This window comes from Bos indicus x Bos taurus, chromosome 4 (genome assembly GCF_003369695.1).
Source record: "Bos indicus x Bos taurus breed Angus x Brahman F1 hybrid chromosome 4, Bos_hybrid_MaternalHap_v2.0, whole genome shotgun sequence".
Lineage (NCBI taxonomy): Eukaryota > Metazoa > Chordata > Mammalia > Artiodactyla > Bovidae > Bos > Bos indicus x Bos taurus.
This window is the reverse complement of record NC_040079.1, coordinates 100,744,234-100,757,448: the sequence shown is the minus strand read 5'-3', so window position 1 is coordinate 100,757,448 and position 13,215 is coordinate 100,744,234.

The window sequence follows — 13,215 nt, the reverse complement described above, 5'->3', positions numbered from 1 at the left end:
TCCACGTGATAACACAAGAGACAGAGATAACCCTAACAGCATAGACAATAGAAAAATGTAGCAAAATAACTAGGAAATGTATGTTTTGAATATTTATTATCTTTGTTTTTCAAGGTAATAACGTATTTAATTGTAAACTTGTATAACTTAATTTTGAGCTTTATATACCTTAATGTGAAAAAGGTGAGCTATTTTTTTCTGTGTACATCACTGATGTTATTTTGGAAATATTAAGGTAACTTTTAAAAATATTACACATAATTTTTAATAATGATTCCATGTAATAACTGATTACACTGTTTCCTGAAACTTTAACAGCTGGTTCTTGCAAGCCAGTAAAAGCTAACTCCAGCATGCTGTAGGCACGACCAGCATGGTGCAGCTGTGTACTTGTTCCTCTCTTGGCTGGAATGACAATGCTATATTTCTCTATTTCCTTTATATAACTCTAAACTAGTATCAATACTGGTATTTTACTGTGTGCATTCATAATTCACAAAACTCTTAACGTGAGTAAAACAATTTTAACTTATTTCAAATATTTAATATACTTTTAAAATAAAATGTAGGTTAAATATAAACTCCAATATACATTCTCATTCTAATAAAAATTATGAGCAAATAAACTATTACAAGTAAAATAATTAATCAAAAATAACAAAGCACACATTAATGTGAATAAGTTTTAATTATATACAATGTTATTTAGTTTAAAAAACAAATTGTGTCAACAGTAGCATTGTTAGTCATAGATACATTTTTGTATAAAGTTTTCCAGCTGCTATAAAAGTTCTCTCTGAATCAGCTCTGACCGGAAACATGTTAAGAGATGGTTATAAGTTATCTTCAAATACTTTACCTTGATTCCTTTATCTTCAAAGAATTTCATTATTTTTCAACTTGGTAAAAATATTGATAACTTTGGAGAGCTCTATTTGAACAGCTCTTAGATTTCTTGCAGGGACTGCACGGTGTTTCATAGCAAGTTACAGTTTCTGATTCAAAGAAAGCATTTCACATTTTTTGTCATCATCTTTAGTTTCAAAATATATAGATGAATATTCCAGGACTGAGACACTGATAGAAACTTCAGTGTCCTCATGTTCATATCCTACTTGTTTGGAAAACTTTAAACTGAGTAAAAATTAGTCTTGCAAAGAAAGTTTTGTTTTGTCAAACTATCTGCATCTCCTCCTGAGGACTGAGACAGTCTAAAAAAAATTTTTTTTCCAAAATAATGTGCGTTTGTTCAATTACATTTTTGCTACTATGTATATCACTTTAGGCAGAGAAACTCCAGCAAGATGGTAGGCACTGGAGCGGTTTCTGCACAGCACTGGAGTGAATTTCAGGAGATACCCCACGTCCAAGGGCAAAGGAGAAGCCCCAACAAGATGGTAGAAGTTGTGAAATCACATTTAGAATCAAACCCCACACCCAGCAGAAATGCTGAGGGCTCAAACAAACCTTGTATGCACCAGGACCCAGAGACTCCACAGAGACTGAGCCAGAACTGTGTTTGAGTGTCTCCTGCAGAGGTATGGGTCAGCAGTGGACTGCTGCAGGGACAGGGGCTCTAGGTACAGCAGACCTGGGTATGGCATAAGCCCTCTTGGAGGAGGTCACCATTAACCCCACCATAGAGTCAACAGAACTTACGCAGGACTGGGAAACAGACTCTTGGAGGGCACAAACAAAACCTTGTGTGCACCAGCACCCCAGAGAAAGGCTGCCTGTGAGTGTCCAGGAGTCTCTGGCAGAGGCGTGGGTTGGTGGTGGCCTGCTACATAGTCAGGGGCACTGAATGCAGCACTGTATGCATGGAACCTTCTGAAAGACTTGAGCATTATCTTCATTACCTCCACCATAGTTTGGCCTCAGGAAAAAAACATGGAGGAAACAGAGCCCAACCCATAAAGTTAGAACTGGATTAAAGATTTACTGAATATAAGTTCAGTTTAATCGCTCAGTAGTGTCTGCCTCTTTGTGACCCCATGAATTGCAGCACACCAGGCCTCCCTGTCCATCAGCAACTCCCAGAATTCACCCAAACTCATGTCCATCAAGTCGGTGATGCCATCCAGCCATCTCATCCTGTGTCACCCCCGTCTCTTCCTGCCCCCAATCCCTCCCAGCATCAGAGTCTTTTCCAATGAGTCAACTCTTCGCATGAGGTGGCCAAAGTATTGGAGTTTCAGCTTTAGCATCAGTCCTTCCAAAGAACACCCAGGACTGATCTCCTTTAGAATGGGCTGGTTGGATCTCCTTGCAGTCCGAGGGACTCTCAAGAATGTTCTCCAACACCACAGTTCAAAACCATCAATTCTTTGGCACTCAGCTTTCTTCACAGTCCAACTTTCACATCCATACATGACCACTGGAAAAACCATAGCCTTGACTAGATGGACCTTTGTTGGCAAAGTAATGTCTCTGCTTTTTAATAGCTATCTAGGTTGGTCAAGGAGATCCATCCAGTCCATTCTGAAGGAGATCAGCCCTGGGTTTCTCTGGAAGGACTGATGCTAAAGCTGAAACTCCAGTACTTTGGCCACCTCATGCGAAGAGTTGACTCACTGGAAAAGACTCTGATGCTGGGAGGGATTGGGGACAGGAGGAGAAGGGGATGACAGAAGATGAGATGGCTGGATGGCATCAGTGACTCGATGGACATGAGTCTGAGTGAACTCCAGGAGTTGGTGATGGACAGGGAGGCCTGGCGTGCTGCGATTCATGGGGTCGCAAAAGAGTCGGACACAATTGAGTGACTGAACTGAACTGAACTGAGGTTGGTCATAACTTTGCTTCCAAGGAGTAAGCGTCTTTTTATTTCATGGCTGCAATCACCATCTTCAGTGATTTTGGAGCCCCCAAAAATAAAATCTGCCACTGTTTCCCCATCTATTTCCCATGAAATGATGGGACCAGATGCCATGATCTTAGTTTTCTGAATGTTGAGCTTTAAACCAACTTTTTTTCTCTCCACTATCACTTTCATCAAGAGGCTTTTTAGTTCCTCTTCACCTTCTGCCATAAGGGTGGTGTCATCTGCATATCTGAGGTTATTAATATTTCTCCCGGCAATCTTAATTCCAGCTTGTGCTTCTTCCAGCCCAGTGTTTCTCATGATGTACTCTGCATATAAGTTAAATAAGCAGGGTGACAGTATACAGCCTTGATGTACTCCTTTTCCTATTTGGAACCAGTCTGTTGTTCCATGGCCAGTTCTAACTGTTGCTTCCTGACCTGCATAAAGGTTTCTCAACAGGCAGGTCAGATGGTCTAGTATTCCCAGCTGTTCAAGAATTTTCCACAGTTTATTGTGATCTACACAGTCAAAGGCTTTGGCATAGTCAATAAAGCAGAAATAGATGTTTTTCTGGAACCCTCCTGCTTTTTCCATGATCCAGTGGATGCTGGCAATTTGATCTCTGGTTCCTCTGCCTTTTCTAAAACCAGCTTGAACATCTGGAAGTTCATGGTTCACGTACTGCTGAAGTCTGGCTTGGAGAAATTTGAGCATTACTTTACTGGTGTGTGAGATGAGTGCAATTGTGCAGTAGTTTGAGCATTCTTTGGCATTGCCTTTCTTTGGGATCTTAATGAAAACTGACCTTTTCCAGTCCTGTGGCCACTGCTGAGTTTTCCAAATTTGCTGGCATATTGAGTGCAGCACTTTCACAGCATCATCTTTCAGGATTTGAAATAGCTCAACTGGAACTCCATCATCTCCACTAGCTTTGTTTGTAGTGATGCTTTCTAAGGCCCACTTGACTTCACATTCTAGGATGTCTGGCTCTAGGTGAGTGATCACACCATCGTGATTATCTTGGTTATGAGATCTTTTTTGTACAGTTCTTCTGTGTATTCTTGCCACCTCATCTTAATATCTGCTGCTTCTGTTAGATCCATACCATTTCTGTCCTTTATAGAGCCCATCTTTGCATTAAATGTTCCCTTGGTATCTCTAATTTTCTTGAAGAGATCTCTAGTCTTTCCCATTCTGTTGCTTTCCTCTATTTCTTTGCACTGATCGCTGAGGAAGGCTTTCTTATCTCTTATTGCTATTCTTCGGAACTCTGCATTCAGATGTTTATATCCTTCCTTTTCGCCTTTGCTTTTCGCTTCTCTTCTTTTCACAGCTATTTTTAAGACCTCCCCAGACAGCCATTTTGCTTTTTTGCATTTCTTTTCCATGGTGATGGTTTTGATCCCTATCTCCTGTATAATGTCATGAACCTCCATCCATAGTTCATCAAGCACTCTATCTATCAGATCTAGTCCCTTAAATCTATTTCTCACTGCCATTGTATAATCATAAGGGATTTGATTTAGGTCATACCTGAATGGTCTAGTGGTTTTCCCTATTTTCTTCAATTTAAGTCTGAAACTGGCAATAAGGAGTTCATGATCTGAGCCACAGTCAGGTCCCGATCTTGTTTTTGCTGACTGTATAGCCCTTACTGGGCATGGCCCCACCCATTAGAACAAGACCCAGTTTCACCCTCAGTCAGTCTCTCCTATCAGGAAGCTTCCATAACCCTCTTATCCTCCTCCCTCAGAGGGCAGACAGAATGAAAACCACAATCACAGAAAACTAACCAATCTGATCACATGGACCACAGCCTTGTCTAACTCAATGAGAATATGAGCCAGGCCATGTAGGGCCACCCACGATGGATGGGTCATGGTGGAGAGTTCTGACAAAATGTGGTCCACTGGAGAAGGGAATGGCAAACCACTTCAGTATTCTTGCCTTGAGAACCCCATGAACACCATGAAAAGGCAAAAAGTTAGGACACTGAAACATGAACTCCCTAGGTCAATAGATGCCCAATATGCTACTGGAGATCAGTGGAGAAATAACACCAGAAAGAATGAAGTGATGGACCCAAAGAAAAGCCAACACCCAGTTGTGGATGTGACTGGTAATGGAAGTAAAATCCAATGGTATAAAGAGCAATATTGCATAGGAACCTGGAATGTTAGGTCCATGAATCAAGGCAAATTGGAAGTGGTCAAACAGGAGATGGCAAGAGTGAACATCAACATTTTAGGAATCAGTGATCTAAAATGGCCTGGAATGGGTGAATTTAACTTGATGACCATTATATCTACTACTGTGGGCAAGCATCCCTTAGAAGAAATGGAGTAGTCATCATAGTCAACAAAAGAATCTGAAATGCAGTATGTGGATGCAATCTCAAAAATGACAGAATGATCTCTATTTGTTTCCAAGGCAAACCATTCAATATCACAGTATTCCAACTCTATGCCCCAACCAGTAATGCTGAAGAAGTTGAAGTTGAACGGTTCTGTGAAGACCTACAAGACCTTTTAGAACTAACACCCAAAAAAGATGTCTTTTTCATTATAGGGGACTGGAATGCAAAAGGAAGAAGTCAAGAAATACCTGGAGTAACAGGCAAGTTTGGCCTTGGAGTACGGAATGAAGCAGGGCAAAGACTAATAGAGTTTTGCCAAGAAAATGCACTGGTCATAACAAACACCCTCCTCCAACAACACAAGAGAAGACTCTACACATGGACATCACCAGATGGTCAACACAGAAATCAGATTGATTATATTCTTTGCAGCCAAAGATGGAGAAGCTCCATAGAGTCAGCAAAAACAAGATCAGGAGCTGACTGTGGCTCAGATCATGAACTCCTTATTACCAAATTCAGACTTAAATTGAAGAAAGTAGGGGAAACCACTAGCCCATTCAGGTATGACCTAAATCAAATCCCATATGATTATACAGTGGAAGTGATAAATAGATTCAAGGGATTAGATCTGATAGAGTGCCTGAAGAACTATGGACAGAGGTTCATGACATTGTACAGGAGGCAGATATTAAGACCATCCCCAAGAAAAAGAAATGCAAAAAGGCAAAATGGTTCTCTGAGGAGACCTTACAAATAGCTGTGAAAAAAAGAAGATAAAGGCAAAGGAGAAAAGGAAAGACATACCCATTTGAATACAAAGTTCCAAAGAATAGCAAAGAAAGATAAGAAAGACTTCCTCAGCGATCAATGCAAAGAAATAGAGGAAAACAACAGAATGGGAAAGACTAGAGATCTCTTAAGAAAATTAGAGATACCAAGGGAACAGTTCATGCAAAGATGGGCTCAATAAAGGACAGAAATGGTATAGATCTAACCGAAGTAGAAGATATTAAGAAGAGGTGGCAAGAATACACAGAAGAACTATACAAAAAAGATCTTCACAACTCATCCCGATGGTGTGATCATTCAACTAGAGCCAGACATCCTGGAATGAGAAGTCAAGTGGGCCTTAGAAAGCATCACTATGAACAAAGCTAGTGGAGGTGATGGAATTCCAGTTGCGCTATTTCAAATCCTAAAGATGATGCTTTGAAAGTGCTGCACTCAATATGCCAGCAAATTTGGAAAACTCAGCAGTAGCCACAGACTGGAAAATGTCAGTTTTCATTAAAATCACAAAGAAAGGCAATGCCAAAGAATGCTCAAACTAACGCATAATTGCACTCATCTCACATGCTAGCAAAGTAATGCTCAGAATTCTCCAAGCCATGCTTTAACATTATGTGAAACATGAACTTCCAGATATTCAACCTGGATTTAGAAAAGGCAGAGGAACCAGAGATCAAATTGCCAACATCTGCTAGATCATCAAAAAAGCAAGAGAGTTCCAGAAATAATTCTACTTCTGCTAAATGACTATGCTAAAGCCTTTCACTGCATGGATCACAACAAACTGTGGAAAATTCTGTAAGAGATGGGAATACCAGAGCACCTGATCTGCCTCCTGAGAAATCTCTATGCAGGTCAGGAAGCAACAATTAGAACTGGACATGGAACAACAGACTGGTTTCAAATTGGGAAAGGAGTAAGTCATATCTGTATACTGTCACCCTGTTTATTTAACTTATATGCAGAGTACATCAGGAGAAATGCCAGGATGGATGAAGCACAAGCTGGAATCAGGATTGCCAGGAGACATATCAGTAACCTCAGATATGCAGATGACACTACCCTTATGGCAGAAAGCAAAGAAGAACTGAAGAGCCTCTTAATAAAAGTGAAAGAGAAGAGTGAAAAAGTTGGCTTAAAACTCAACGTTCAGAAAACTAACATCATGGCATCTGTTTCCATCACTTCATGGCAAATAGATGGGGACACAGTGGAAACAGTGACAGACTTTTTGGGGGTCTCCAAAATGACTGCAAATGTTGACTGCAGCCACGAAATTAAAAGACAATTCCTTCTTGGAAGAAAAGTTATGACCAACCTAGATAGCATATTAAAAAGCAGAGACATTACTTTTCCAACAAAGGTCATCTGTCAAAGCTATGGTTTTTCCAGTAGTCATGTATGGATGTGAGAGTTGGGCTATAAAGAAAGCTGAGCACCAAAGAATTGATGCTTTTGAACTGTGGTGTTGCAGAAGACTCTTGAGAGTCCCTTGGACTGCAAGGAGATCCAACTGGTCCATCCTAATGGAAATCAATCCTAATATTCATTGAGGGGACTGATGCTGAAACTGAAACTCCAATGCTTTTGCCACCTGATGCAAAGAACTGACTCATTTGAAAAGACCCTGATGCTGGGAAAGACCAAAGGCAGGAGGAGAAGGGGACAACAGAGGATGAGATGGTTGGATGGCATCACCAACTCAATGGACATGAGTTTGAGTAGGCTCTGGGAGTTGGTGATGGACAGGGAAGCCTGGCGGGCTGCAGTCCACAGGGTTGCAAAGAGTTGGACACAACTGAGAGACTGAACTGAACTGATATCACTTTGGGTTTAAAAAAAATTAAAAGGAGGTTAAGGGTTATTTAACAAATATTTCTTCTCTACCACGAATTGCATATCTTGTTTTATTGACTGTGATGTCAAAACATATCTGTTGTATGTCAGTTATATCTCAATAAAGATGGAAATAAAATTAAATGGGAAGCACCTTAGAAAATTAAAATGTCATATTTTATATTATTTTAAATACCATATATTATATTATTTTTAAATATCAAAATACCATATCCCTCTGGCAGCTATTTGTTTTGCCCTTTTGGATATAGTCTATTTCAACCTAAGCATTACCCAGAGCTACCATCCCTGATGAAGCAGGTGTAGTCAGAACTTCAATGTGTCCTTCCCAATTGTAGATACCCTGAGAGAAGCTCTGGAAACGCCACCTCTAGACAACTGCTATGACCTGGACAGCACTCTAAGTTCTGATATGTCTCCAGCTAGACAAGAAAGGATAACCTTAGCTTGCCTGATGACTTAAATTGTGTCTGATCTAGCCAATGTACAACATTTGAGGTTTGTTTGATTGTTTTATTGATGGCCAATGGGACAGGGAAGGAGAGATGCAAGAGACGAGCTGCTGAGAACAGTATTAGGGTAAGAAAGAGGAGGCAAGAAAGGGAAGATAAAGGAATCGGGAAAACTGCCAATAAGTGTGAACAAGTTATTGATCAATACTTGAAATAATACCATCCCACCAACAAAATATGTCAGTCTCTCAGTACTTAATATTAGCTTAACATACAGGGCATTAATTTTTTAAAAAATACAGTGTAACCAACATCACTACTGGCTCAGTGATTTTGATAATACTGATACTTAGCAAAGAACAATGTCCCCAAACTGAAAAAAATATAATCTTGTTCTGGCATTAGGGAACTGTATGTTAAAAGAGCTAGAAAGGTGAATAGGTATAGAGAGAAAAACTTTCTTTGATTATCCTTTCAGAATTAGCTACCCCCCTCCCCACCTCACCGCCCCCCCCAAAAAAAAACACTAAAAAAAAGTCAACTGGCAATTTCAACAATACTGAGATAAACTTGCTCTTTGATGTTTATTTTAAGTGACTTTGATATAAGTATACTGCAGATATATAAGGAGGGTCCCTCAGGATGGTGACATAGATCGTTCTGGACATCAATCCTCCTCATAAGTAGATGGACTAGAACTATCCATCCAGAAACTGGGGGTGAGGCTGAAGCACCCCTCAGGACAACAGAGGAGGAGGAGAACTGCATTAGAAGAGGAGACATCTCATTTCATCTTCTCCTGCCCTCAGATTGGCATTTTTACTATCACTTTCCCTGGTTCTCAAGTCTTCAGACTCAGACCAAATTACACTCCCAGCTTTCCTGCATCACCAGCTGGCAGACTGTAGAACCTGGGACTTCTGAGAACCTGAGCCAGTTCCTCATAATAAATCATATATATGATACACTGGTTCTGTTTCTCTGAGGAAATCTGACTAATAGAGTTATCTATAGGAGAAGGAAGGGAAAAAGCAAAAGAGAACCAGGATAAAGCTAGAATTTTCAGAATATATCTTGCTTTGTGTATTTGATGTTGGGAACATATACATAATTATATATTCACATAATCATAAAATTTTAAAAATTTAAAGCAATCCCTAAAAAAGCAAAAGCAAAAAAAATGAATAAACTAAATAATATAATAGGTTAGTAGCATAACTGCACACACCATTATCTCAAGTGTTTTTTAAACTACAGTAATTTGGCCTGACATGTCTAGTGGAATATATATACTAAGCTGCAAATAAATTTTTAAAAGCTGCAAAAAATTTCTTAAACTGTTTTCAGCAATCATACCATTAGAGGTAATGTTGTTATTGCTATACTGAGTGTATATGAAAAAAAGAAAATGAATAATTTTATTGGTATTGGTGAAAATAGGAATTTTTAGTAGAATACAAAGAGAGGCAAATGTAAGATTTAAAAGGTTAAGTGAAATCTCTCTGTTCTTCAATTGAATTGAAATTATCAATATGAAATCATAATATATTTTATCTTTAACACACACATTTCTTAGCTCTGTTCACTAAAAAGGCAATAGCATACTTAATACACAGTTTGTACTTCTAAGTATCATTTTCCACTAAAGAACTACTACTCCTTGGACAAAGAGAGGATTCTAAAATGGGGCGGGGAGTATACAAGATGATTCTATAAAAGATTTTGTCAAACCAGAAACCAAAAACCTATCAAAGAGTACTGAGGACAGATAAAAAGGATTCAAGAACTAAGAATGTTTTTTCTAGCCAAAATATGGACAATCTGAGAATCAACAAGAATAATAACTGCAATGTACTGAAAAATCAAAATGCTGAAATTCATGAATACATAATGATACTTTTAAAAAATTATTGCACACGTTAGAAAATACTAGGGAATCAGGTCATTATTTAAAAACATATATATCCTGACTTTATTGCATGAATTCAGGATATTTGAGGGTAATTAAATAGTTGATTAGGGAAAGTTTCTATTTACAGAAATATTTCAGGTAATAAATTATTAAAGGAGATTAAAACATCATTTTTCAGTTCCCAATAAAACAACATATTCAAGCAGTGATCACCAATTCCATTGCTAACATCAACAAAAGAGAAACAAGCAGATATCCTGTGCCCTCTATGAATTTCCTTTGAAATTTTCTTGCAAAAAAGAAAAAAAAATCAAACTGAATTTGGTCAAGACTTTAAATCTAATTACTTATTTATCAAAAGTGAGGGAGAAAGAGAAACCTATTAAAGAAAACCATGGGATGCAATTGGCAAAATCCATATTGTAAGAAAATGTGCAGAATAAATTGCAATTGGAAAATTAAAAAGAGAAAGGGGTAGAAATACAAATTAAACTAGATTTCAGATGAATATTTGCAACTGCTTGCTATTGTGAACCCTATTTAGAGTCCTATTTAAACAAAAATAAAATTATGAGACCATCAGGAATATTTAAACACTGACTGGATATTTAATGACATTAGGTAAATTTTTAGGAGAGATCATGGCATCGTGATTACATTTTAAGAATATCATTTAGAAACAAATACTGAAATGATTATTTAAGAAATGATGTAAACTGAGGAATATTAATAGGTGAAAGAGATTGGCCACTTTTTTTTATCATTGCAATCACTGTTAAAGTTATGCCTGTCACAGGAGAATTCATTATACTGGTTTCAAAAACATATATGTTTGAAATGTTTCATAACAAGAAGCTTTTTAAAGTATGATATTTTTAGAAACTAAAAATCTAGAGATCTTCAAAAAGATATTAGCAAATTTCACTGTATAACTAAAAATACTAGAGCTCTATTCACTCTAAGCAATAGATATGGAAAGACTGAAAATGCTATTTATAGTTTACAAACCAGCCCAGGGATTTAAAAAACTGAAAGGAATAAATTAAACTTTACCATTCTTACAAAAAGTAAGAAAGTTAGAAAAAAATTAAGAGAGGTAAACAGGAAATACAAAGTAAAATGTGAACTAGAAACTAGTTCACATATTCAGTAAAAAGTAAAAACTGACAATATAACAAAAGAAACTGAGGGATCAAGTATAATAGTAGGCAAGATCCAAAGGCCAAAAGCCTACAGTATAGCTTTCAGCTCCCCAAAATACTACACACACACACACACACACACTCATATGCACACTCATAGAGCAAGCTATTCATTCATTCATTCAAACACCTAATGAGAAGCTACTAACTCCTTAGAATTTTCTATGGAAAACTGCTGTTCCATTCAGAACTGCATTTTGGGCTTCTCTCATAGCTCAGTCAGTAAAGAATCTGCCTGCAATGCAGGAGACTGGGGTTCAATTCCTAGGTCAGGAATATCCCCTGGAGAAGGAAATGGCAACCCACTCCAGTATTCTTGCCTGGAGAATCAGAGGAGCCTGGCAGGCTACAGTCCATGGGATTGCGAGAATCAGACACAACTTAGCAACTAAACCACCACGTTCAGAATAAGTCTGTTTTTCTTTTAAGAATAAGAGGTATTAAAAAAAATTCAAACCCTAGGGAATGCCAGTACCTGTCAGGAAATGATATTCACCATCACACTCATGCACAAAGTCACAGAGCACCTCTGCCCCTGGTGACTTGAGTCCAGGACAGATCCACAGCCATGCAGATGGAATGAGAGTGCCCACACCAGGCTAAAAAGGGTCCCCAGTTTAGAATAGTTTGGGGTGATTCCAGGAAGATTACTGACAGTACAGAATCAGTAAAGTCTCATTAGGAAAACAGAAATTGTGCTAAATAGTTCAAACAGAGAGTATTTACTACAAGGAACCCTTACAGACAATGATCAAAGGACTGAAGGATCAAAAAGTTTCAAGTGAGGAAAACCAGAGAATGAGAACGACAAAAGCTGCTACAACCCCTTGGGCTCAAATAACAGAAAGGAGGAGAGGAGATTACCAGAATCCAGAACACACTGACTGCTAAAATGCTACGGACCGCTGCCACCCCTGAAACATCTCCATCTCTGCCTGAACCATCAAAAGCCACTGGGAACAGTAGTCACCTCTGGCCTCTGTTTTGGTACCACTGAAACCCAGGAGTCCCTTTGACAACTGGTGGTACTACCTGTGTGTGCATGCTAAGTCGCCCTTACAAGTAACTGTACCTGAAATAATTTAAACACTTACAAATTACAGAAATTACACCCATACCAGCTTTTTGACTCCAGCAACCAAACAGCAATTAACATACTCACTAATGATTCAAAAGTTTTACAATAAAAAATGAATCACTGTATTCCTAAAGGCTTATTTTTAGTTGGCCCAGCTACTTATTGCTAAGTATATTATAATTTAATTAATCTAGATTTTATGGTGTTCTCTAACTTTTGGATATTCCATATTTAAGACAAAGTCTAGGCTTCCTGAGTAGTAACGAATCCCTTGGTAGAAAAGAATCTGCCTGCCAGTGCAGGAGACGCTGGTTCAGTCCCCTGGTTTGAGAAGATCCCACTTGCCGGGCAATAATTAAGCTCATGAGCTACAACTATCAAGCCTGTGCTCTAGAGTCCAAGAACCACAGCTACTGAAGCCCTGCATGCCCTAGAGCTGGTGCTTAGCAGCAAGAGAAGCCACAGCAACGAAAAGCCTGGGCACCACAGCTAGAGAGTAGCCTCCTCTCACTGCAGCTAGAGAAAAGCCCACACATCAACAAGACCCTGCGCAGCTGAAAAATAAGCAAATCTATCAATAAAACTACAAAACAAAGCCTGGTCTATTGGGTATTAACACTGATGTCACAGTAACTCATAAAATTACCATTATATTCTAAGAAAATATAACCAAATAATAGAAATCTTTTATTCTTTAATGTATACAGTAACAAAAAATTCAGTTGATTGAAAAAAAAAATATTTTGTTTGATATATCAGG